Source organism: Amblyomma maculatum, chromosome 9 (assembly GCF_055883805.1).
Source record: "Amblyomma maculatum isolate TAMU_Amacu chromosome 9, ASM5588380v1, whole genome shotgun sequence".
NCBI lineage: Eukaryota > Metazoa > Arthropoda > Arachnida > Ixodida > Ixodidae > Amblyomma > Amblyomma maculatum.
Window position 1 is genome coordinate 118,182,486 of NC_139352.1, and position 26,158 is coordinate 118,208,643.

Consider the following 26,158-nt stretch of genomic DNA (forward strand, 5'->3'; position numbering starts at 1 on the left):
AAGAGGGTTCTAGCACAGCTTTCGCCCTCGCTCTTGATCACGTTCTACGTGACGCTGGCGGTAACAAAGGACGTTCCACGTCCGCCACTTTGGCTGAGGGTGGCGCTGGTGAACACTCTCAAGGTTCGTATACAGACAACATAAATACCCAAGCAAGTAGCAGTGGGGACAGCGGCCGATGTAGCTCAGTTGGTAGAGCACCGGACGCGATATTCAGAGGTCGTGGGTTCGGTTCCCACCATCGGCACGTTGTTTTTTCTTCTACTTTGTGTTTAATTAACTTCCCCTAAACAGATTACATTACTAATTTCTCTGGTTATCCAAGTAAACATTAAAAAAAAAAGACAAAGTACCATCCCCAACGCTTTCCTTGGCCTCGCCGACTGTTGGCTTCTTTCCTTCATGTATTATAACGAGCACCCTCATTTCCCCTTAATTTATCTGCCTATATATATATATATATGAAGGAAAGAAGCCAACAGTCTGCGAGGCCAAGGAAAGCGTAGGGGATGGTACTTTATGTATTTTTTTTTTATAGCGGCGGACGCGGGACGTCCGCCGCTATATATATATATAACGAGTTTCCGGCCGCATTTACTCGGACCGGTGGCACCAGACACCTCTGTGTTATAGCTGTGGCATGACCGGACACATCTCCCGGTATTGCCGTCCGCGGGGCCTGCTACAAGGTCATCGCCCGCTGCCCAACATTTCTGATCATTTCGACACTAAATTTTATCGGACACCGACACTGGATACATACGGCCCGGCACAGATGCGAAGCCGATCGCCTTCTTCGGACCGCGGCTTGACGCCGCCAACCCAAAGACAGCGACGTTCACCGTCTCCTCGGCGCCGTTTTTCCCCTTCGGGAAGCTAGAAGGAGCGGCCAATGGGGGTGAGTCGCCGGAAAATCAACGTTCCCGATACCTCTAGCTGTGTTTATGTTAAAGAAAAAACTCGAAGTATCCATTGACGGCATCAACACCATGGCACTAATAGATACTGGAGCAACAGTCTCTGTTATGAGTTTAGCATTCAAGAATCGATTAGGACATAAAGTGATGTTTAGCGTGAATCAAGCTGTGGTATTCCGTGGTGCTGGCGGTGAATCATTGGTGCCTTTGGGTGTGTGCTATGCGAAAGTTGTGATTGGTCGCCAAGCGTTTCGAACCGAATTCACAGTGTTGCCTCGTTCCACGCATGAAGTAATTCTAGGTATAGACTTTTTGCAATAATGTGGTGCAACTTTAGACTACCGTAGTGGAGAGATCTCGCTTAATGCTGCGTTGATGTCGGCTCTTGTAGAAGCCTCGTCGTTCGATTTAGGAGCGTTTTCTGTGTCTGAAGATACAGTTGTACCTGCGATGTCCGGAGAATTCATTCAAGTTATTTCATCTACGAATTTGTGCTAGGATTTTGACGCCGTAGTGGAACCTACAACACTGACCTGTGCAAAGAAGAGTGTCTTGGTGCCTCGTTGCATATTTCAGTCACCAGAGTCCACACCTTGCTGTTGACTATAAACTATTCAGACTAGCCAGCCGTGTTGCCTTGTGGCATGAAGCTCGCTCATTACGAGGAAGATATGTCGAATTACGTGGTGGCACTAAGTAACCATGCTCCTGAAGAGAAAACATCCCATTTTGCAGAGTCTCGAATCCAGGCAATGATAAACACATCTTTGGGAGCACAGGAGTGCCGAATTTTGGCTGACCTGCTTTCCAAGCATGTTTCTGTTTTCGACTTCTCCAGAGATCATCAGCCACTGATTCCGAATTCTCGCATCCATCATTCGATTGATACTAGAATCTCTCGCCCGATCAGACAGAAGCCCTATCATGTTACTCCAACCGAACGTCAGCTTATTGACGAGCAAGTTCATGACATGCTTCAACGTGGCATTATCCAGGAATCTTAAAGTCCTTGAGTGGCTGCAGTTATTCTCGTTAAAAATAAAGACAATACATGGCGTTTCTGTGTGGACTATCGTCGCCATAACGCCAACACCAAAAAATGTATGTCCGCTTCCACGTATTGACGATGCAATTGACTGTCATCATTCGGCGTCATACTTCTCCTCGGTAGACTTAAGATCGGGGTACTGGCAGATACCGATGAACCCAAGCGATAAAGAAACGACGGCATTTTTGACACCCGATGGTCTCTATGAGTTCAACGTAATGCCCTTTGCATTGTGCAATGCACCTGCCACGTTCGAACGGCTCATGAACACCATTCTGCGTGGACTGAAGTGGAAAATTTGTTTGTGCTATTTGGACGACGTTGTGATCTTCGGCAAGACCTTTCAGAAACACAATAGCCGCCTCACCATCGTTCTTGATTGCATTGAGAGAGGAGGCCTCGTCCTCGACTCTAAGTGCCACTTTGGCGAACGCCAAACAATTTTTCTTGGTCACTTGGTCAATAAGGATGGTGTTCGGCAAGATCCTCAGGAGATCGCGGCTGTAACCAGCTTTACAGCACCGAAATCAGTGAAACAGCTTCGGAGCTTTTTAGGACTGTTCGCTGACATCGCATACACGGTCACGTGTCTTTTGTACAAATATGCACCGTTCAATTGGACTACTGACTGCGACTCTGCCTTCCGCCACCTCAAATTCCTTCTGACATCAGGACCTATCCTACGTCACTTCAATGCTTCTGCCCCCATGGAAGTTCACACCGACGCTAGTGGCGTGGGCGTTGGCACTGTACTCATCCAGCGTCATGACAGCGATCAGCACGTGATAGCTTATGCTAGTCGTTCGTTGAGAAAGGCGGAACGTAACTACATCGTTACTGAACAAGAGTGCCTCGCAGTGGTTTTTGCGGTGCAACGATTTCGTTCCTACCTATATGGCAATGTTTTTACCATCGTCACTAACCACCATTCGCTCTGTTGGCTCGTAAATCTTCGCGACTCTTGCGGCCGGCTAGCTCGGTGGGCATTGCGGTTGCAAGTGTTTAAATTCACTGTGGCATACAAAAGCGGCCGTCAACATGCTGATGCTGACTGTCTGTAACGCTTGCCGCTTTCGTCAACTGGTAGTGCTGATGACAACTTTGATGGCTACCTGGCGCCTATCTCGTCAACGTTTCCTGACCCTCAACTGTTGCAGACAGAACAACGCAACGATCAGACTTTGGCACCGCTCTTTGCCGCTCATGATTCAAGAGATGCACGTTTCTGCGTTCGTGCCGCCCTGATTTACAAGAAGAATTTCTACCCCGGAGGTGCATGCTTTCTTTTCGCTGTGCCTGAAAACCTCCGTATTCTTGTTCATGAAATGATGCACGATGATACGACGTCGGGCCACTTGGGTGTCGCCCGGACCCTTCATCGCACACAGGAACGCTTTCACTAACCGAGAGGGCGTCAAGCCATTCAGCGCTATGTAGCCAGTTGTGTCAAGTGCCAGCAGTACAAGCTCCCTACTTCCCATCCACCGTGATCGCTGCACCATATTGCGCCTCTGACTGCGCCCTTTGAGCAGGTGAGTATCGACCTCTTGGGTCCTTTTCCGCGATCTTCGAACGGTAACCGGTGTATAGTGTGTTGAACATCTCACTCGATATTCAGAAACAGCCGCAATACCTTCATCCGCTGCTTACGAAGTATCCTTATTTCTTCTGCGATTTCTCGTCCTGTGCCATGGCCATCTTTGAGTTCTGATCAGTAACCGTGGGCGCCAATTTACAGCGGAAGTTATCGAAGAACTCCTTCGTCTATGCACCTGCGATTACCGGCATACAACGCCGTATCACCCGCTATCGAATGGACTTGTTGAACGGGCCAACTGCACTCTGGCCACTATGTTGGCGATGTACGTGGACTCTGATCACAAGAACTGGGATGACATCCTCCCTTTCATTACATACGCGTATAACACTGCACAGCATGAAACGACTGGCTACAGTCCGTTTTACCTCCTGCATGCTCGAGTTCCCCGCAGCTGTTTTGATACCATCCTTCCTTTCTTCCTCCACAACGATCCTTCTATCGCTGCCACTTTATGTCGAGCCGAAGGAGCTCGCCGCGTTGCCCGCCTCCGCATCCTGGACTCAGAGGAACGTTCGAAGGAGCGTTATGACAACCGACCCCTACATGTCTCTTATGTGCCCGGTGATTTAGTGTTACTGTGGACGCCGCTGCGCAAGCGTGGTTTAGCCCAGAAGCTGCTGTTTCGCTATAGCGGCCCTTTTGTCGTTTTGGAGCGCCTGAGCGACGTGAGCTATGTAATTTCACGCCACACCGAAAGTGGCCGATGTTCACGCCGGACTCAGGTGGTGCATGTGGGTCGGCTAAAAAGGTTCCATCACTGGCACCTTCCTTAAACTGCTTGCCCTGGGGCTTCATCTGCGAGGGAGGAAGTGTCACGTGCTTCGGGGAGTCAGGAAAGGAGGAAAGGAAGAAGAGTCTGGAGAAAAGAACCACAGGCCGCAGTGGTGTGTGCTGGTGTTCCTTGGGGGACTCGCAGCGCTTTAGACGACCAATAAATACACCCTTTACGTACTGAATACGTAACAATATATATATATATATATATATATATATATTGTAGTGTGGTAATCTTCATCGTTATTGCCACTGACATGCATCACGTGCTGGCGCTCTCGAGGACGAAGTTGGTCGCTGGCTTGCTGATTCGTCACGCCTGACGCTTCGCAGCGAGTTCCTCCTGTACGGCTGGATCCATCTGGGTTTACCGAATAAACACACCCCTGCAATTGGTGGAGGTGCTGGGTGCGTTCCCGTCCACCCTGGAACTAAGAAGCCGCACATTTCCATCTGCTTCCACCATGCCGGACGATACTGCAACATCGCCGCCCCTCCCAACCATGGTCCTGTGTTCTGGAGCTCTACGGCAGCGTGACCCATGCCTCTTCAGTGGCACGGCCGGTCAAGACGTCGACGATTGGTTGTCGGCGTACGAGCGTGTCAGTACTTACAACCGATGGGACGACACCACCAAATTAGGTAACGTAATCTTTTACCTGACTGACGTGGCGAACCTCTGGCTTCGCAACCATGAGACGGACCTGCCATCTTGGTCTGCATTTAAGAATTTTGCGGAAGTGATCGGCCGCCCTGCAGTTTGCAAGGTCCGAGCAGAACAACGCTTCCGCGAGCGCACTCAGCTGGCCGAAGAGTCGTTCACCAGTTCCATAGAAGACATCGTTGACCTGTGCTAGCGTGTCGACCCCTTAAAGGTCAACTCCGGTGGTTTTTCCATCATTCTGTGTTTTTGGTTGAATTACATTCCTCGGCACGTCCTGACTGGAACACAAAAAACCGTTTTTCGAAATTCCAATTAGAAGTATTTTTAAAAAGAAAAAACAGCAAATCGAAACCGAAACTGCTTTCCCGGCCAGAAACGACGTCCCAGGTGACGAAATGGTGACGTCACACTCAGTATTAGAGAAACACTCGTACGTGCGTTGGATGGTGAAAATAAAGTATGGAAATCATGAAGCATTGCATAAAATGTCTGAGGTAGTTCAATATAAGCCTCACAATTTCATAATCATGCGGGAAGGGGACAGTAACGCCGGTATACTGTTTGTGACGTCAGAAACTCAGTGTTGCCGGCAGAAATAGTCTCAACTTAAGCTATGAAAACAGCATATTTTAAAGTCGTGTCGCGCGCGAACGGATCATCGTACGGCGCTCAAATTTTGTAGAATGCGTCAGGACGGACAGGAGAATCTACGGTAAAATTTTTATTAGAATATTCGAATGTCAAAAAACCCCCGGAGTTGCCCTTTAATGTCCGAAGCGGATAAGATAGAAAACACCATGAAAGGCATCTCTGACGACGTGTGCCAGATGTTATGGGCGAAACATCCTGCCACGGGCAGTGACGTAATCAAACTTTGCCAGAGCTATGACGTGCTTCGTAAGAAGCGCGCTTCTACCCGGCGGTCCGGTGTTACAGACGACACCATCTCTGCACTAGCTGTGGGCGGTTCTACTCCGTCAGAGGACAGCCCTTTGATTCAACAAATCAAAGCCTTCGTTCGAGAAGAGGTCGCCCGCCAGCTATCGCTGGTCTTTCAGTTACAAGATACTGGCCGCCTTGTTCCTGACATGGCTCCGTCTTTGGCCCCAACCACAGGGTGTGCCGTGCGAGACCACATCGCTGATGTCCTTCCACCCAGTTCCGTGCTCCCGCCCAGCCCAGTACTGCCCACCAGCGCCGTGCTAGCGCAAGTAACGGCACCACTAACGTACGCCCAAGTTGCGGCCAGGCCGCTAATGCCATCAGGACCTCTTTCCAACCAGGCCGCTCCTTATAACCTTCCTTCCCCTTTGGCTGGGTCTGCATTCAATGTCCCTATTCCAAGGGTACGCCAACGACCCACGAACCCTTGGCGTACCGCGGACATCCGGCCAATCTGCTACTCTTGTGGGCTGCCGGGTCATGTCGCACGCCTTTGCCGCCAACGCCTTCCACTTTCTCGCCCTAACCTTTGGAACTACTCTTACGATACCGACCAGCGCTCGCCGAAAACTCCGCCCGGTTCAGACTTTGTATCTCGCGACAATCAAACATATACCACTCGCCGATCATCTTCCCCTCGTCGCCGTTCGCCATCTCCGCTACGACGTTCTATCGGCACTGTTGAGGGAAACTAGCAGTCGCAGTTCCCGGGGCAAGAACTGCTCTTGGTTCGAACTCTTCAATTCCTCCGTGTTCTCCCGCTAACGTAATACGAGTGTTTGTCGACGGCGTCACAATACTCGCTCTTGTCGACACAGGCGCTGCCGTATCCGTCATCAGTGAAGCTATTTGCCGTCGTCTTCGCAAGATGACAACCGCGCTTTCCGACTTTTCGCTTCGCACCGCCTCATCACAGCGCATTCATCCCTCAGCGGCGTGCGCGGCCGGTGTTCTGATCGAAGACGTCTTGTACACCATCAAGTTTATTGCACTGTCTCACTGCTCACACGACATCATCCTGGGCTACGATTTCCTTTCCACTCATCGTGCCGTTATTGACTGCGCCCGCGCGGAAAATTCCTTTTTACCTCTTTGTGATACCGTCTTGTGTGATGTCCCTACCTAGTCTGCAAATCTCCTTGTCGCTAATGACACAGACATTCCTCCATTTTTTGCTGCCCTCGTTCCATTCTCCTGTGAAAGCGTTACTACTTGGACTGTCGTCTTCACACCTTCCGACGCGCGCTTCACGCCATCCCTGCCTCCTGCTTCCATTTGCTGTCCTCACGTTCGAAGATGGCCTTAGTGCAATGTACGTCTCAAATCCATTTTCGTGCCCGTCCGTCCTGCTACGCGGCGAGTGTCTCGGTCGTATTGAAGAACTTGATCCCGCGCTTGTAAATACTCTTCCTGCCACGCCTACTTCATTAGACGTTAATGTTTTCAGCTCTTGCGGTATAGCGACCGCTTCGACAGCACCCGATGTTCTTCAACAAGCTATTGACGCAGATCTGCCACCCGCACAACGTGATCAGCTCGCTGCTCTTCTACAGAACTTCACTTCTACCTTCGACCTTCCTCACACTGCTCTGGGTCGCACGTCTGTCGTTACGCACACAATTGACACTGGTACAAACGCACCTTTACGACAGCGTCCTTATCGCGTGTCGGCCTCTGAGCGCCAAGTCATTGCTGACAACGTGGACGACATGCTTCGCCGGGGCGTCATACAGCCATCTAACAGTCCATGGGCTTCTCCGGTTGTTTTGGTCACCAAGAAAGATGGTTCAATCCGGTTTTGCGTCGATTACCGTAGACTAAACAAGATCACGCTCAAAGATGTCTATCATCTGCCGCGAATCGACGACGCCTTGGACTGTTTACAGGGAGCCGAGTATTTCTCCTCAATGGATTTGCGCTCTGGCTCCCGGCAGGTACCTATGGCTGATAATGACCGCTCGAAAACTGCCTTTATAACACCGGACGGCTTATACGAGTTCAACGTTATGCCCTTTGGCCTTTGCAATGCCTCAGCTGCTTTCGAGCGCCTGATGGACACTGTTCTTCGTGGACTCAAGTGGCAGACTTGTCTTTGTTATCTGGATGACATCGTAGTTTTTTCTACCGACTTTTGTTCTCACCTTCTCCGCCTAAAGCATGTCCTCGCGTGTCTCGCTGACGCTGGGCTTCAGTTGAATTTGAAGACGTGCCACTTTCCGCTCGAAAACTCACAATTTTAGGACACGTAGTCTCTAAGGACGGCATTCTTCCTGATCTCACCAAACTTCGCGCAGTTGCAGAGGTTCCGAAGCCAACCTCCCTGAAGCCGCTCCGGAGCTTTATCGGCCTCTGCTCCTACTTTCGACGCTTCATCTTGAACTTCGCCTCCATCATCGCTCCTTTGACCCAGCTCCTTGTCGGCAGCTCCGACCTTTCCTCCTGGACTCCAGCCTGCGACAAAGCCTTTAACACTTTACGCCGCCTTTTGGTTTCGCCTCCCATTCTACGCCACTTTGATACGACTGCGCCTACGGAGATCCACACTGACGCCAGTGGTATTGGGCTTGGTGCCATCCTTACCCAACGTAAGCCTGGTTTCAGCGAGTATGTTGTGGCATACGCCAGCCGAACATTGACGAAAGCAGAGTCTAATTATTCAGTCACAGAAAGGGAATGTTTGGCCATTATTTCGGCCATCGGGAAATTTATGTTCCGACCGATTACCACGCTTGGTGCTGGCTCGCCTCTCTGAAAGACCCATGTGGTCGCCTTGCTTTCTTGGCTCTCCGTCTCCAGGAGTATGACATTCATGTCATTTATCGGTTAGGTCTGAAGCATACGGACGCGGATGCTCTTTCCCGCTCGCCATTGCCAAGTGATACCTCGTCTGACCACGTCTGTGTTACGATTTGTCTACTCTTGCCACTATCGACATGGCTACCGAACAGCGGAATGACCCCTGGATCAGGGCACTTTTGGATTTTCTCTCAAGTCCTACTATCCAAAGCGCTCGTCCGGCAAGCCCACCACTTCTCCATTCGTGACGGTCTTCTCTATCGCCGCAATTATTTGTTTGATGGACGGAAGTGGCTTCTAGTCATCCCGCGTCATCTCTGCGCCGAAATTTGTGCTGCGTACCATGAAGACCCACAGTGTGCTCACGTTGGCGTATTGAAAACCTACACGCGCCTACGTCTGCGATTTTACTGGAGTGGAATGTACCGCTTTGTATGACATTTCGTGCGCGCTTGCGAACCTTGTCAACGCCGAAAAACTCCTCAGAAGTCCCCTGTTTCGTTGCAGCCGTTATCCTGTACTGCTCGTCCGTTTGACCGCGTTGGCATAGATCTCTATGGCCCTCTTTCTACTACTGCCGCTGGAAACCGGTGGATTATCGTGGCAGTAGACCATCTTACTCGCTACACTGAAACATCACCGTTACCCTCTGCCTCAGCAAGAGACGTTGCTTTGTTCCTTCTCCACAACTTTATTCTTCGCCACGGAACTCCAAAGGAGCTGCTCAGTGACCGCGGACGCGTTTTCTTGTCCGACGCTCTTGAGGCCCTACTGAAAGAATGCCGCATCGTTCATCGCACCTCTACTTCTTACCACCCTCAGACGAATGGCCTAACAGAACGTTTCAACCGTACTCTGAGTGACATGCTGGCCATGTACGTTAACGACGCTCATTCCAACTGGGACCAGGTTCTTCCCTTCGTAACCTACGCGTATAACACTGCGATACAGACCACCACTGGATTCTCTCCCTTCTTTCTTCTTTACGGGCGCGAGCCAACCTGCACAATGGACGCGCTTTTGTCCTACTCGCCCTAATGTTTCTGAATCAACGCCACTCTCGGACGCCGCCCAGTACGCAGAAGAATGCCGCCAGCTAGCTCGCTCGCTTACAAAGGAAAACCAGTGGCAACAAAAACACCGTCGTGACACTGGCAAGGCTCCTCCTTCTTATGCACCCCTGCGATATATACAACACACCCCTACAATATATATATATATATATATATATATATATATATATATATATATATATATATATATATATATATATAGCGAAGATGATTAACAATTCATTTATGCTTCGTCAACGTTTCGACGGGGGTCCGGTCTTTCTCAAGACTGTGATTACATTGCTTGAATTTCAGGTTTAAAGGTTTGAAAATTGTACAGACGCAGGAAAGAAGGACCACTAAAAAAAGGAGGAGAAGAAAGACGGCCATGGGGGATCTGTTGAATGTGATAGGAAAGAGGTAAAAGACAAAACTTGAGTACGGGTGGGCGGCCAAACCAAGAAAATGCGAGGAGCGTGAAGATTCCGAAGGCCGGGCTGTTGCCTTCCTCTACGACGTGGATAGGCTAGTAAATCTGTGTCCCGTGGAGAGGAATTTTTGCGACGATGCTACACCACTTAACGTCATTCAGAAGGCTAAAATTGACCCGGGGTTTCTATCACCCCTGCTACTTGATTTTAAAGATTGCTTCGCGACGAGCTGCAAGGTCGGACGTACGCCGGTAGCGAAGCATCGCATTATCACCGATTCGGCCACACCACCAGTTTGTCAGCATCCATACAGTGTTTTGCCTAAAGAGCGGAGGCTATTAGAGCGTAAGTCGATGAAATGCTTGCAACAACAGCCGTCCACAAGTCTGTGGGCGTCACCAGTGGTGCTGGTGAAAAAGAGAGACAACACGGTACGATTCTGCGTTGATTGCAATAAACTGAATAACGTTACCTAGATGGACGTATACCCACTCGGTGAAAAAGAGAGGCAACACGGTACGATTCTGCGTTGATTACAATAAACTGAATAACGTTACCTAGATGGACGTATACCCACTCCCCGGGATCAATGATGGTTTTGACCGACTCCGACATGACAGATTCTTCTCTTTATTTGATGTGAAAAGCGGATATTGGCAGATCGAAGTGGACGAGCGAGGCAGCGAGAAAACGGCTTTAGTGACACCCGATGGTCTGTACGAATTTAAGGTGTTCCCGTTCGGGCTTTGCTCCGCGCCGGCCACGTTTCAGCGCATGACGGACACGGTTTTAGCCGATCACAGCTGGCAGTCGTGCCTTGTGTACCTGGACGACGTGGTCATCTTTTCGTCTAGCTTCGAACAACACTTGCAGCGATTGCGCATTGTCCTTCTCCAGTCTGCGCAACTAGCTATAGAGCCAGAGAAATGTCATTTCGCCTTCGAGGAGCTCCTTGTCTTGGGACACCAGACCGAGACAAGACTTCCGCCGTCTCTAGTTTCCCACGCCCAACCGACAAGAAGGCCCTCCGACGTTTTTATTGCGAAAGCAACACTATTCCCATTTTCAGCCCTTCGCGTAGCCACGACGTAGTCACGTGATGGCTGTGACGTCATAGCAGCTGCGAGAGATGGGCTACCAAGTCGAGTCGTCGGGTGGCGGCGGACTTTGGTAGGCACGGCGCGCCGCGGATGAGGACGTCACTGGGACGTCATACCCGCTGCGAGAGATGGGTTATAAAGTCGAGTCTTAGGGTGGTGAGTGGTCGGTAGGCACAGCGCGCTGCAGCTGGAGCCGCGCTTTAACCGAGTGGAGGCGCTGCTTTCACCTCTTCTCAGGGAAGCTCAGGAAATCAGGGAAGCTATTGAATAACGACGGGCTGCTTCAAGGAAACACCGAGTGGCAAAGAAAGCAAAGGTATATCAGGAGGAAATCGACCAAAAATGAGAATCATATCGACAAAAGAAACTTGAGGCACAGGCCCTCGTCCAAAGTAAAATAAAGCAGTCCACCGATCGCTGGATGGCTGACATACACGATGCCTCTAGAGACGGAGCAAGAAAATTCTGGAACCATATAAGCTGGCTAGGTAAAGAGAATGCAAGAAAGAAGGCCCGGATTCAGGATAACCAGGGAACCGAGTCATTTAAGAGCGACGATAGGGTAATCTCCGCAGATCAGGAAGCAATACAAGATAGCTCAATACAAAGCAGCTAAGAACTCACCAATCTATACTGGAAAAAGGCAGAACAAAATATTTCTAAAAGCACATCTACAGGCATAAATAGAATTGCGATCAAGTTGATTAATGAAATTCGTCCAAGAAGTAAGGAAACGTTAAAAGCTTTGGAAACAGTCATAACGAATAAGCAAATTCCGGACAGCTGGCGGCAGAGTAAAATGAATTTGATTTGTAAAGGGAAAGGAGAAAGGATGCACATAAAATCCTACAGGCCGATTACCATAACGTCTGTTATGTACTGGTTGGCCATGCAGGCGGTGAGATTAAAGGTGCAAGCATGGGTTGAAAGTAACAAGATACTCGGAGAACTTCGGAACGGCTTTAGAAATGGTAGGCGCTTAGATGATAGCCTCTTCGTGCTTACCCAATGCATCGAAATATCTAGAGCGGAAAATAGACCTTTGTATTTGGCCTTCCTGGACATAAAAGGGGCGTACGACAATGTAAACAGGGAACTCCTGTGGAACATATTAAAAGACGAAGGTATCGGTTATGAGATAATAGAGTTCCTACAGAAAATATACCTGGATAACAAAGTAGAAATTACATGGGAAGGGGTAAGAAGTACGGAAGATGTCGAAGAATGCACAGGATTAAGACAAGGCTGTCCTCTATCACCGCTGCTGTTCATGCTTTATATGATAAACCTGGAATGGAGGGTACAAGACAGTAACCTAGGTTTGAACCTGTCATATATATTAGGTGGAAAGGCGATGAAGCACCACCTCTCCGGTTTGATGTATGCAGACGATATTGTGCTGCTAGCTGAAAATCTGGAAGAATTGCAAACTCTAGTTAAGTATTGCGGAGACGAAGGGGACGCTCTAGGCTTCAGTTTTAGCGCAGTTAAGTCGGGTCTGATGATTTTCAACGGCTCAACTGATCAGGGTCTTAAAATACAAGGCCATGAAATACCCAGAGTAACAGAATATAAATATCTTGGGGTATGGATAAACAAAATATTGGGATACATTGGTAAGCATAAGCAATCGCTTAAGGCCTAAGGCCAAAGAAATGCCGGGATAATGAAGCATAGGGCCTTGTGGGGATACCACAGGTATGAAGTTTTGAGCGGTATTTGGAAAGGAACTATGGTGCCTGGGCTTACTTTCGGAAATGCAGTTTTGTGCCTAAAATCAGAGGTACAGTCGACATTGAAATAAATCAGAGATCCGTTGGGCGATTAGTACTAGGGGCCCAACGCAAAACCACAAATGAGGCGGTACAGGGAGATATGGGCTGGGCATCTTTCGAAGTACGGAAGCTCAGAGTAAAATTTTATATAAGGAACGCCTGAGGAAATTGGACAGTAACAGATGGTCAGCTAAAGTATTTAAATACCTATACCTAAACCGCGTTGACTTACAATTGAGGAAAAGAACTTGGAAACTAACCAGTAAGTATGCTGGTCACAAGGACAAAGAAATAAAGAGTGTTAAGCCACATGTGAGAAACACAGAGGGTAAAAATTGCATACATTCGATGGAAGAGAAAGAGAGTGGGGAATTATACTGAAAGTGGAAAAGGCTGATCAGGAAGGAAGCTTTCTTTGATAGCTCAAGAGCAGTGCCCTACTTTTTGAAGTTAGATCAGGGTGCCTTAGAACACGCAGCTACGAAAAGAAATTTAACAATGAAGCTGACGCATGTGCTGTATGTGGCAACTCCAGTGAAACAATTGACTATCGAATGTAATGGCATCCATCCGGAAGTCGATGCAGGCGCAGTCACTCTTCCTGAAGCTCTTTCGTTTGGAGATACCAGTGGCCGGGTAAATAAACTGGCGGTGGAAGCTTGCAAAAAACGACTGGAAGATTGGTGGCTTAAAAGCAAAAAGGGACATATTCTCAACAATGTAGAAACAAAAATTAAATAAATAGAATGATGGTATACTGAACCAAAACAATAATTAAGATATAGGGAGAAACATGAGCATGATAGCTACTGCTACCACCGCGTTCCAAAGGGGACGCTCCTATATTCCATCCATTCCATCCATCCTATATATTTGGATTCAGTAAAGCCTGATGGTCTTCGGCCTGCTAAGCGGCGGTGCGTCTAGTTTGACGTTCGTGCTTAGAGAAGCACATCACGCTACATATCTCTCGGTGCCCTCGTTCAGCAGCTACAGTAGTTCTTCTCTGTAACAGCTGTTTATTAGGCCTCGACTTTTTAATGCCCCACTCAGCTCTCATTGACTGTTCTTCTGGATTGCTTCATCTAGACCTGCTGCTTTGTCCCGATGAACAAGCTCCTCCAACTTCGACGTTCCGTCCCCGCTCCGCTACATTTATTCGCCTGCCGCCAGAAGTCGATGTGTATGAGCTAATGTCGCCTTTTGCCTCCGTTGCTGATGGCGACTACGTTGTTTGCCCCTTAACCGACGTGACGCTGCAGCGTAGCATAGCTCTCCCTCAGAATATCGTGCACATAGCGAATAACCACACTTATACTCCAGTCCTGAACTGGACCTTATTGTACAAGTTATTCTTGAGAGCATTTCTCTCCCCGAACTGGCCCCCCTGTCTAAATGTAGTGTGTCTGTACTTTTACCGGACACTACTGCTGGAGTATCGACACGTCGACCTGTACAGTCCCCGCCTACGGAGGTCCGCATATCAGGAATGGTAGCTTGTGTCCTCATCGTTCTCAAGCACTTTCGCGCCTTCTGACTTCGTACAGTGACATTTTTTATTTTGGTAACCTACCCTTGGGACAAACGTCCCTCGTTACTCATCGCATCGATACTGGAGACGCCAGACCAATTTACGGAAGGCCTTACCGAGTCGCCATTTCTGAACGTCGTGTCGTTAAAGATGAAGTAGACAGGATGTTGGCAAGAGACATAGAGCCTTCGAGCAGCCTCTGGGCTTCACCTCTCTTGCTTGTTAAAAAGCAAGACTATACCTGGAGGTTCAGCGTTGATTACCGACACGTTAATAAGGTTACAAAGAAGGACGTTTACCCACTGCCCAGGATAGATAATGCCCTAGACTGCTCGCATGGTGCCAGCTATTTCTCTTCGATTGATCTTCGTTCCGGTTATTTGCAGATTGCAGTTGACGAACCGGATCGAGAGAAGACTGCCTCTGTCACTCCTGATGGCCTTTACCAATTCAAGGGGATGCCTTTTGGCCTTTGTAATGCGCCCGCAAAATTCGAGCGAATGATGGAATCTCTTTTACGTGTTGTCAAATGGACGACATGCTTATGTCATCTCTATGATGTCATTGCATTTTCTTCGACTTTCGAGAGCCATCGTCATAACCTTGATGCCATTGACAGAGTTTTCCGAAGAGCTGGCTTTCAGCTTAAGTCGAAGAAGTGTAGCTTCGGCCGACATGAACTCAAGGGCTGCGGACACTTGGTCGACGTCCATGGCGTTCAACCCGACCCCGACAAAATTCATGCTGTGAGCGCATTTCCCACACCAAACTGTACCAGTGACGTGCGTAGTTTCACTGGCCTTTGTTTCTATTTTCGGCGGTTTGTCCCAAATTTTGCGGAGACGGCTCGTCCAGTCACTATTCTTCTGAAGAACGACGTTTCATTTTCTAGGGATCAAGACCAATCCCAAGCCTTTTCAGCGCTCGCTGCAGCTCTCACCAACTCGCCCGTCCTAGCGCACTTCGACCCCTCAGCACCAACGGAGGTACGCACCGACGCCATTCGTCACGGTATTGGTGCTATTCTCGCCCAACAGCAGGTGGGTCGCACTTGCGTCATTGCTTATGCCAGTCGCCTCCTTTCTACGGATGAGCGGAATTATTCGATCACAGAACTGGAGTGGTTAGCCCTCGTGTGGGCCATTACAAAGTTGCGCCCTTGTTTGGCCGCCCGTTCTCCGTCATCACCGACCACCCCGTTTTTGGTTTTGATTATTTACGCTTAAGGACCCTAGTGGTCACCTAGGGCGTTGGGCCCAGCGTCTTCAGGAAAAATCTTTTTCTGTCGTCCACAAGTCCGGCCGACTGCACACTGATGCCGATTGCCTGTCTCGCAACCGGACAGATCCACCAACTGAAAGCGAGTGTGACGATGACACCTGTGTTTTGTCCATCTCTGACCTGTTAAACATTCGTCATTAGCAGCGCTTAGATCCGAAGCTTTTCAGCATTAATTACCGCCTCAGTACTGATCACCCTGAAGCTACTCTTGCTTTGTTTGCGTTCCACAACGGCACATTATATCGGTGGAATATGCGGCCAGATGGCGCCGAGCTTCTGCTTGTAGTCCCCGAACACCTGCATGCCACCGTTCTTCTGCAACTTCACGACGGGCCCCTGCGGGCCATCTTGGTGTATCTCGTACATACGACAGTGTACGCCGGTAATTTGTTTATGGCCAGGCCTATACCGCTCTGTTCGTCGTTACGTGGCTTCTTGTGACCGGTGGCAACTAGGTAAAAAGCCCTCGGTTCTGCCTGCTGGATCCCTGGAGCCGATCGACATCCCAAGAGACCCGTTTTCCCGAGCTGGCCTTGATGTCCTCGGGCCTTTCCCTGTCTCTCCTTCTGGGAACAGATGGATTGCGGTGGCCACGGACTTTACTACGCGCTGCGCTGTCACACGAACAATACCAACCGGCTGTGCAACTTACGTGCTGCGTTGCGTCTCTATGATGTCATCCTGCTCCATGGTGCTCCCTGCCAGTTGCTCACTGACCACGGCCGTTGATTTCTTGCTCGAGTAGTCGGCGACATCCTCCGGTACTGCTCAGTTAAGCACTATTTCAAATCTGCTTACCATCCCCAAACGAACGGCCTCACCGAATGCCTCAACCGGACGCTCACGGACATGCTGTCAATGTATGTATCGGATGACCACCGTGATTGGGATATTACTTTGCCATTTGTGACGTTCGCACCTAATTCGTCCCGTCACGACACAATTGTGGGCTACTCGCCGTTCTATCTTCTATTCGGCCGCGACCCTTCACTTCCATTTGACAGCGTCTTGCCTCCCACCGCTAATGCCAGCTCCTATGTTCGTGACGCCATCTCCCGAGCTGACGCCGCCCGTGTTAGTGCTCGCCACCGGCTGGCTTCCTCTCAAAGCACTCAAAACACCACCACGTTTCTCGTCATCCAGATGTCCACTACTATCTGGGCTCTGTGGTCTTGCTCTGGACTCCCGGTCATCGAATTGCGCTTTATTAGAAGCTCTTGCCGCGCTACACAAGCCCCTACCGTGTTTTACGGCCAGTCACTTCCGTGACATATAAGATCATCCCGGTGCATCTGCCACAAAAAGTCTCTTTTGCCACGTACCGATATCGTTGATGTCGCCCGAATGAAGCCGTATTACTCCAGCTGTAGTTCGCCGACATAGTACGCACCAGGACTGTGCTTTTTATGGCGGGGGTAATGTTACATATAAGTCATTGCACAAGGCAAAAGACGGTGATCGACAACAGAGATTGAAGACGAAGGGGTAGCTGCGGTTGGTGCTGAGAGGTGCAGGTACATTCACGCAAGTCATCAGCTTTTGTGTCTCTTGGACTAACCTTGCCACGTATCAATATCAATGATAATGACAGTTCATTTAGTTCATAATGATAATGAAAGCAAACGTGCTGCGCCATGTGCACCACCAACGTTTAGGCTTTCACATTTTTGCAGTGTACATTCTACAGTGCTCCCGGAATTTTAGAGCGGAGCTCTTTAGCGCCCGTCCCTGCGTTTCACTGCGTCGTCATCGGCGTCGCTGTTGTCCCTCGTAACCAGGTCCGCATCCAAGGCAGGTTTCGCGAGGGCATGACTTTGTTGGCCGACGCCGTTGTCCCTTGTAACCTGGTCCGCAGCCAGGGCGGGGTTCGCGAGGGCATGACTTTGTCGGCCGACGCATCGTAACCAGGTCAGCAGCCGAAGCGGGTTTCGCATGGGTATGACTTTGTCGGCCGAAGCCGTTGTCCCTCGTAACCAGGTCCGGAGCCAAGGCGGATGTCGCGAGGGCATGGCTGTCGGTCGACGCCGTTGTCCTTCGTTAGCAGGTCCGCAACAAAAGCGAGTTTCACGAGGGCATGACTTCGTCGGCCGACGCCGTTGTCCGTCGTAATCCGGTCCGCAGCCGAGGTGGGTTTCGCATGCGCATGACATTGTCGGCACTCTTAAAGAGGAGCTAGTTAGTATATCTAAAAAGAATGGTACCACAGGATATAGCATCAAGGAAAGGTGTGTAAGTGGCGAAATAGTGGATGAGGTTTAAATATGTCAATAATTGAAGCCAGTAACAATAAAAATAAAAAGAAAAGGAAGACACTATGTCTGTCATTCCTGTTCTGCGGACTCCTTACCCGTGCCATAAAGGAAGGTAGGAAGATGGGAGGGAAAGCAGAAAAAGTTAAGGTGCCGTAGTGGAGGGCTCAGTAGTAATTTCTACCACCTTGTGGTCTTTAACGCGCACTGAAATCGCACAGCATACGGACGCCTCTTGGTTTCTACTCCGTTCAAAGGTAATTAAGTTGTTTACAGGAAAGAACACGTCCAGTATCTATCACTCGCAGAAGATAACTAGTTGGTATTTCATATGTGTGAAAAATAAAAAGTTTTCTGTAAGTTTACATATATGTCTTGCCCGAATTCTTTGCAACAAACTATCGAAAAGCTGGAAGAGCAGGTGAGCGCAGCTGGTCTCTTAACTGTAAGGACTACTGTAAGGACTCAGGGGGTGGTCGTGAAGACCTTGAATAACTCGAAATAAATCTATACTTACAGGCATGATTGGATCAACTCTTGGGGGGCTGGCCCTTACATGCACTAAGTGGTGTCCCTACTACGGGACCCCAGTGACGTCGGACGCTGCTCTGGAGCGCTCCACCAAATCCTTATGGGTCTGTAGGTCAAATCAGCAAAGCAGCACTTTAACAGGGTGGAAATTATGGTTTGGGGGGGTTTAACGTCCCAAAGCGACTCAGGCTATGAGAGACGCCGTAGTGGAGGACTCCGGAAATTTCGACCACCTGGGGTCCTTTACCATGCACTGACATCGCACAGCACACGGGCGCCTTGCTTTTCGCCTCCATCGAAAAGCGGCCGCCGAGGCCGGGATTCGATCCCGCGTCCTTGGGTACAGTAGTCGATCGCCGTAACCACTGCGGCAACCCGGCGGGGTGGGTGGAAATTGGAGCTGGTTGGTGCATGATCTGGGGCTAAAAAACAGCGCTAACACGAGACGAAGCAGAGAGAAGGGACACGACGCTGTTTTTTTAACAACCAGACTTTTATTACACGTTCGTCAGTTGTATACCTTTCGTTCATAAAAAAAGGGGCGATAGAAAATCGTGAAAGCACGACAAGATAAAAATGTGGCAGGGGATTACGCTTTATAGCCCAGATGATCAATTCCTGTGTCGCGAAGTGCTACAGAAGTTATGCTGACGCACACTTCGCTCTTTTGCGGAATGTTGATGGCTTCTTTTATTTGTCTGGTCCGTTGGTCTAAGTAGGACAATAAGGGTGTTACCGAGCTGGGGATCAAACTCCTGTGCAGGAGGGCATTCCCGGGACTCACCAAAGGTCTCAACAGATCTGAGGGGTGCCACGTTAGACGGCTCCAAACCGGGTGTTTTCTAAATCCCACGTGGACCCTAAATTCACGGGTAGGAGCAAAGTCTGCGGACAGTATGCTGATCTACACCACGTGGTGTCGGCCTGCCAGTAAAATGCAAAAATAAAAGTTATAAAACAGCCAACAAGCCAGCTCGGACCTGGAGGCCCAGCTTGTCCTGGTCCAAAAAGCTCGGGCAGCGGTGGCGGCCAATGGCGTCCCCGAATAGGGTCAGCCACTCAGCTTGACAACCATACGCACCTCCCTTCTCAAGTCATTTCATTGTAAATAAATGTTTTCTCCGCCTCCTCTTCGTGCTTTTGGAGCAGTTAATCCAAAAAGGGCGCTGTTTGACCGATGGAGGTGCGCCCGCATGACGAGGGTATCTGATACACTAATTGTTTTGTACATTTCACGTGCATGTTCTTGTGTGCTTCTTTTGGGATTGCTTTTTCGCCGTTCGCTCACTGTTGACATTAGTACACATGCTCTTTAACTTGTTGGGTGCTAAGATCAGCACTTTTATGCTAAGTTTCTGCTTTTCTTATTGAGGTTGGGGGAAAAACCACGAATGTACGGAATGACGTATGGCAAACGGCTTCCTTTCTTTTAATATGGTCTTGATCGTTTTCTGCCTGGAAGTTCTTGTGGAAGTCCATCTGCGACACTGAATACTAGCGGCGTCGGGTAACCTGCTGCTTGCAGCCGACATTTCTTGGAACTAGCTTGTGCAGCATGCTAGCATGACCTTCAATACGCCTCTCATTGCTGCTTTCACTACTCTCCGCTTCATGATCTTGGAGTGCGCGGAGGTGTATGGGAGCAGTCCCTTTTTGCTTCGTGGTCCGTACCGCCAACATACATGACTGTCTAAAAACGTTAGCGTCATGTCAAGGAATCATAGAACGTTGCTTTTTTTTTGTGTGTTCGCTTTTCGTGTCCTTCTCTCGGCATCGTCTCGGGTTAGCGCTGTTTTTAGCCACAGATCAGCCAAGCAAGGGGGTCTCCCAGTTCTGCTGGGTGGGGTTGGGTTAGAGGAGATAGCAGGGTTTGATGGGCAGGCCCACATCATGTGGTAGATATTGGAAGACAGTGCCTACAGCTGTTTGAGTAAAAGGGGTGAAAGTGTTTGATAGCTGCCGGGCACAGCAAAGTATTAGTATAAAGACGGATCAGAAGCCACTTCTCCGCCTTTGAGAGACCTTTACATGGGCGGGGATAAAGATCATAATACATTACAATACATGACATAGTACATGACACGAGCAGATGGGAGTGAATTCTAATTCCTCATATTCGCGGTCGGAGTGTAATACCTGGCGAGAGAGCACCCGGGCGGCGGCGTCAGCTGCCTCATTTCCCTTATAGTCATATGAGCAGGCGTCCAAACAATACTCCGGCGAGCGGGGTCGCCGGTATAAACACTATTTTGTAGAAGGCGGTAGGCTACGTACGGTACCCAGCCTTGCTAGACGTTCTGGCAGGCCCCTCGCGAGTCGGAAATTATTGTTTTGGAAGTGGGATGGAGTTACTGCAAACGCAATGGTGACCTCTTCAGCGTGTGTTATGTCCCGGGCTTGAAAAGTAAACCTGTTTACTGCTTTAGATTGGTGGACGACTGTGGCTGTATACCATCCCTCATGGTGGGAGCCGGAGGTGTCCATGAATACGCCGGGTTTCAATCCATAGTGGCTTCCGCCGGCGGCAGACGCCGGCCATTATGGTCCTCTCGAGTATTGTTCGCGGGAAAAGGGCGCGCGTGAAGGGCGCTTCTCCACTGTGATGGAATTCGTATGCGCTCTTCCATGAGTGCGCCTGCATCGAGACCCGGATGAATACCATCGCATTTGACTATATTATGTTGAGCTGTTTCTCCGGATTTACTACAAACGGCACATGTGTCCTTTTCTTAGTTAAATTTCATTTTTAGCTCTGGGTTCTAAGGCACGCAGATCTAGCTCCAAAAAGTAGGGCAATTACTATTGTGTCATCAGAGCATGATTCCTACCTGATTTGACTTTTCCAGTTTCGACATATTCCTACACCCTGCTTCTTATTCATAAACTTTAACCAAATTTTACCTTCATGATACTGACCATGAACACTTGTTTCCTAATTATTTGGCTCAATTTTGAGTGAACGCCTGTTTGGTAAAAATATTGAAATACTCTAACTGCCCATATGTTGCTGCACATTTTCATCAGGCGTTTATATTTTACACTGAACTGCCCGCGCTTCGAAAGATCTAAGAACGTTGCCCTGTACCATCTCGTTTGTTGTTTTGCCTTGGGCACTTGGTGATGACCGTCCAATAGCTTTATGCTTTATTTCTAATCTCGACGGCACCTGTGTCTTTATGCCCTAAACAGCAATCTCAACGTAAGCCATGGTACCATAATTCCTTTCCAAATAGCCCTCAGCGTCTCATACCTGATGTATCCCCACAATGCCGCATGTTTCATTAAAACTAAGGCTCTAATTTCTGGAGCGAGAGGGAAGCAAACAGACCTTACTCATTACTTAGAATTGAATAATGTTAAATCATAAATTATAATATTATTGCAGTAAAAAAATGACAATAGTTTTAAAACACTAATATTTTTTCGAGATAATATGCAATAGTCAAGGCACGTTGACCATGTCGTAAGTAAATCGGAACATGTAGTAGGCATGTTCTAACGGAAAAGGCCTAAAACCAAGGTGTCGAACCGGAACCGGAACCGAACCCGAATTTTTGCCCGGAATCGAGCCGAACCGAACCCGTTTTTTTTTCCGCCATCTTAGAGCTGAACCCGAACCGGAACAAATGGGAGGAACCGTTCTGAACCGGTTCGCGGTATATTTCCAACACATTTTTGCTGGCAACGTACCTTCATTACGTTTTCTTTCATCGTTGCTTGTAAAGCGCTGTTCTCGCTTATTTCCAAAACGCCACTGCACACCGCAATGGTGACAAGCACACTGAAAAGTCATCCTTTGCAAAATGATGACAAGAAGAAAGGGAAATATACTGTCAATTGCATATCACCAACTTCAGATGCGAGGATATCGCTTCATCCCAATCAGGTGCCGCTGCACCCGATCGGGATGAAACGCCCATCCCCGCCGCTGATGGAGAAAATTGCTCTATTTGAGAGCCTAGCTTCCTAGGCAGTGAAATAATAGCGTATAATTCGTAAGTATAGTTACATATTCAGATAAATAAACATATAACCATTTACCTCAAATACGATATGATGAATCTGTTAATGTCGCGCAAATAATTGTATTTACCTATCGTTCGACGACGTCGCAATGAATCACATATCACGTGCAGTGCAGTTGTATCCGATGCGACGTCAGCAGATGCGATTTGGTTGACGAAGAGTTCAGAATGATAAGTCGACGCTGACGGTGGGAAGGCCGCCTTGGGCAGCAATTTACCTGCCTGCTCTTCAGTTGTATCTGAACTTTAGGACAAGTGTGATTCCATAAGTCTATTTCCCCTTTTGTCTAGTCTTCCGTTCGTCCCTAGCAATGTCTGCTCGTTTTATTTCCCTTGGCAAATGAAACTATGCCAGGAGTGATGATCGATGTCGAAATTTGAATATTGACTGGATGGATTAAGGAACCAAGTGCAATTACTGGTAGCATTATTAATTCACAGGCTCTGCTTGGTGTACTACCGCTTCGGCCCGGAGAGCTATGGCGTCAAAAAAAACCGCGTTTCATAGATTTATCCACCATCACTAATGCATACACCTAAGGCAGTCTATAAAAGTTGCTCTGAAAGCTAGACGTTCACTATTGAGAGAAAACGTAACTAATACCCTCGTCTACAGGTTGTGCGGGGACGAATGAGGCCGGGACAGACACCTTGAAAAAGCAGAGCAGGAGCCTGAGACTAGGCACTAAGAAAAAAAAAATAGAAGCAAAGGCAATATTTGTGAAATCGGTGAACTCCATCGTGAGGCCCTCGGTGTCAAATTACTCTGACAAGCGAGGAAAGGTGCCGATCAAAACGGCATTTGGTCACTACATGGAAGCAGCTTCGTAGGATCGCCAGCGGCGATCAAGTACCGCTGCAGGCTGCAGCATAATTCCCCCTATTTTAAGCTTACAAGCTGAGGACGAGCTAGAAGCGTTTCATAGAGTAAGAGAGGAAGGTTGCCTTCAATGAATCAGAGACAGCGGCAATTCTCTCAGAATTGAACTACAAAGCCAGATCTACGCATTTCAAAAGGTTCCCATAATAAGCAAAGACTCGACTGTTTTAAAGATGCGCCAGACGACTGAGCGATATGTGCCGAGCAGCACTGAGTGCCAGCGGCACAAACGTCCGACGTCCACGCCACAAGGCCTGCTGCATCCCGTGACTCCACAACGTGGTGCATTTGAGAAAGTCGGAATCGACCCTATAAGTCCCTTCCCGAAGTCATCCGATGGAAATCGTTGGATCGTGGTTTGTGCCGACTATCTCATCCGCTACTGAGAAACGGCAGCTCTTCCTTCAGCCACCGCTCAACACGTGTTCCTATTCTTGCTCCGTTCTTTGATCTTCCGCCATGGACCTCCGCGAGTTATCATTAGTGTTCGAGGTCGCCAGTTTATGGCAGATGTTGTGGAAAAGCTTCTCCGTTTGTGTGCATCGCATGTTCGGCATTCCACACCATATCACCCTCAAACCAACGGCTTAACGAAGCACACAAACCGCACACTCGTAAACATGGTATCTATGTACATTGCATCTTACCACAAGAATTGGGATACTATACTGCCGTTTATAACGTTTGCATTCAACACTGCAACGCATGCGACGACCGGCTATAGCCCGTTCTTCCTTCTATATGCCCGTCCTCCTCGGTATTGTCGAAACACCATTCTTCCTTACTCCGTCCATGACGAACCGTTCATCGCGGAAACTTTTTGTCGAGCCGAAGAAGCTCGCCGTCTCGCCCGTTTGCGAATTCTCGCTTCGCAAGAGCGTTCAAAGGCTCGGTACGACAGCCGGCATAACCATGTGTCTTACGCCCCTGGAGATTTAGTGTGGCTTCGGCGACCTCTCCGAAAGTGTGGTGTAGCCTAGAAACTGTTTGCGCATTACGCTGGCCCCTACGTTGTGCTTGAGCGCGTCAGCGAAGTGAACCATCGAATAGCACGTATGACAGTCAGTGGTCGTCGCTCAGTCACAACCGAAGTTGCCCATATTGCCTGGGTGCAGCCGTGTCACATTCGTGGAAACGAATAACTACCTCGCTCGGGGGGGCTTCGTCTGCCCAGGGGGAAAATCTAACAGTCTAGAAGAAGATGAAGCTTACAGGCAAGTGGTGGAGAAGGACGTTGGAATAGACTCTCACGCCGGACGCGCTGCCGTTGATCAGCTGAGCTTCCTGCCCTCTCGACCTTTTGTTCAGCGATCCGACATCAAACCCCCGTCGTAACAATATTGCTATGGTGTCGTATAATGTCATGTGATTCTGTTATTTTTGTTTATGCACATTTTTTTATTTGTGTACATTACGTTCTGTTATGCGGTAATATGACTGCACTGCAGTCGACTGCAGAGGGACAGAGGCCTTAGTTAGGTGCCACAGCCTTTAGCCTCTGCCCCTGCAGCAGATGCTATATTTGCTCTGCAGAAATAAAAAACCAAATTTGGCCAGAAAAGCAAAGAAGATAAGCGTGGAACTCCACCGCTTTCCCATAATAATTTTGTGCGCCTCGAAACAATTTTGCCAGCAATTTGCAGATCGCTACTTTCCAATCATCAGGAACATAACGTTTTAAAATACATTTCAAAGGTCGACCAACCGTTCATTGTTTGATCTTACATAGTATCTTGCATACCGCTTGAAAAGTGTGTCAATACATTTAAGAGATCATTTAGCAGCGCGTACACAGTCAGGGAAAAAGATGGAGATAGTACAGCGCTCTGTCTTATCTCCTTCTCTCTTTTTTCCTGATTTTGTGCGCGCTGCTGACACAAATGAATCGCAACCACCCATCTGGCCCACGTCTTTTTCTCAGAGTGATACAGTTTGAACCATTGATGTGAGCGCTGTCAGAAATAAAGTTTTGAAATATTTCATAGACACGTCTTCCGTGCAACCTGGACGAGACAACATTTGAGTTACCTAGCTTTCGCTTACCGATATGAGCGCGACGCATCACATGCGATGTCGTTTTCGATTCAGAGCGTGCAGAGTACTGCAGATCCAAATGAGGTGTTTCATTCACACACGCACCGTTTCACTAGATTCCAGGTTATGAACAAAAGCAGCGAAACTGGCGATGAAGATATAAGGCCGTACGATCGTTCCAAGCGAGTATGGCCTCTCCTGTTCCCATGCCCGCGAACATAGTTCAGGCTGTGCTCAGTACAGTTTTAGGCACATGAATCCCTAGTTCTTGTATAAAGATAGACAGAAATGCAAACACCTACTCCTACGACACCCCGTCCCGAGTTTCTAAAATAAAAACAAACAGTAAAACACAATGAGCACATTCTTTTTTGCCGTAGTACAATACACATAAGAAATGACGCTTCGCCCGCAAAAGCAAACAAAATCAAACAAAGCATACAATAAAGGCGACGAAAGTCAAGTTGTGCGCGAGTTTCAAAACTCCAGAATGTCCCATGGCTATGCCCCGTATTTTCAGTTTCTATT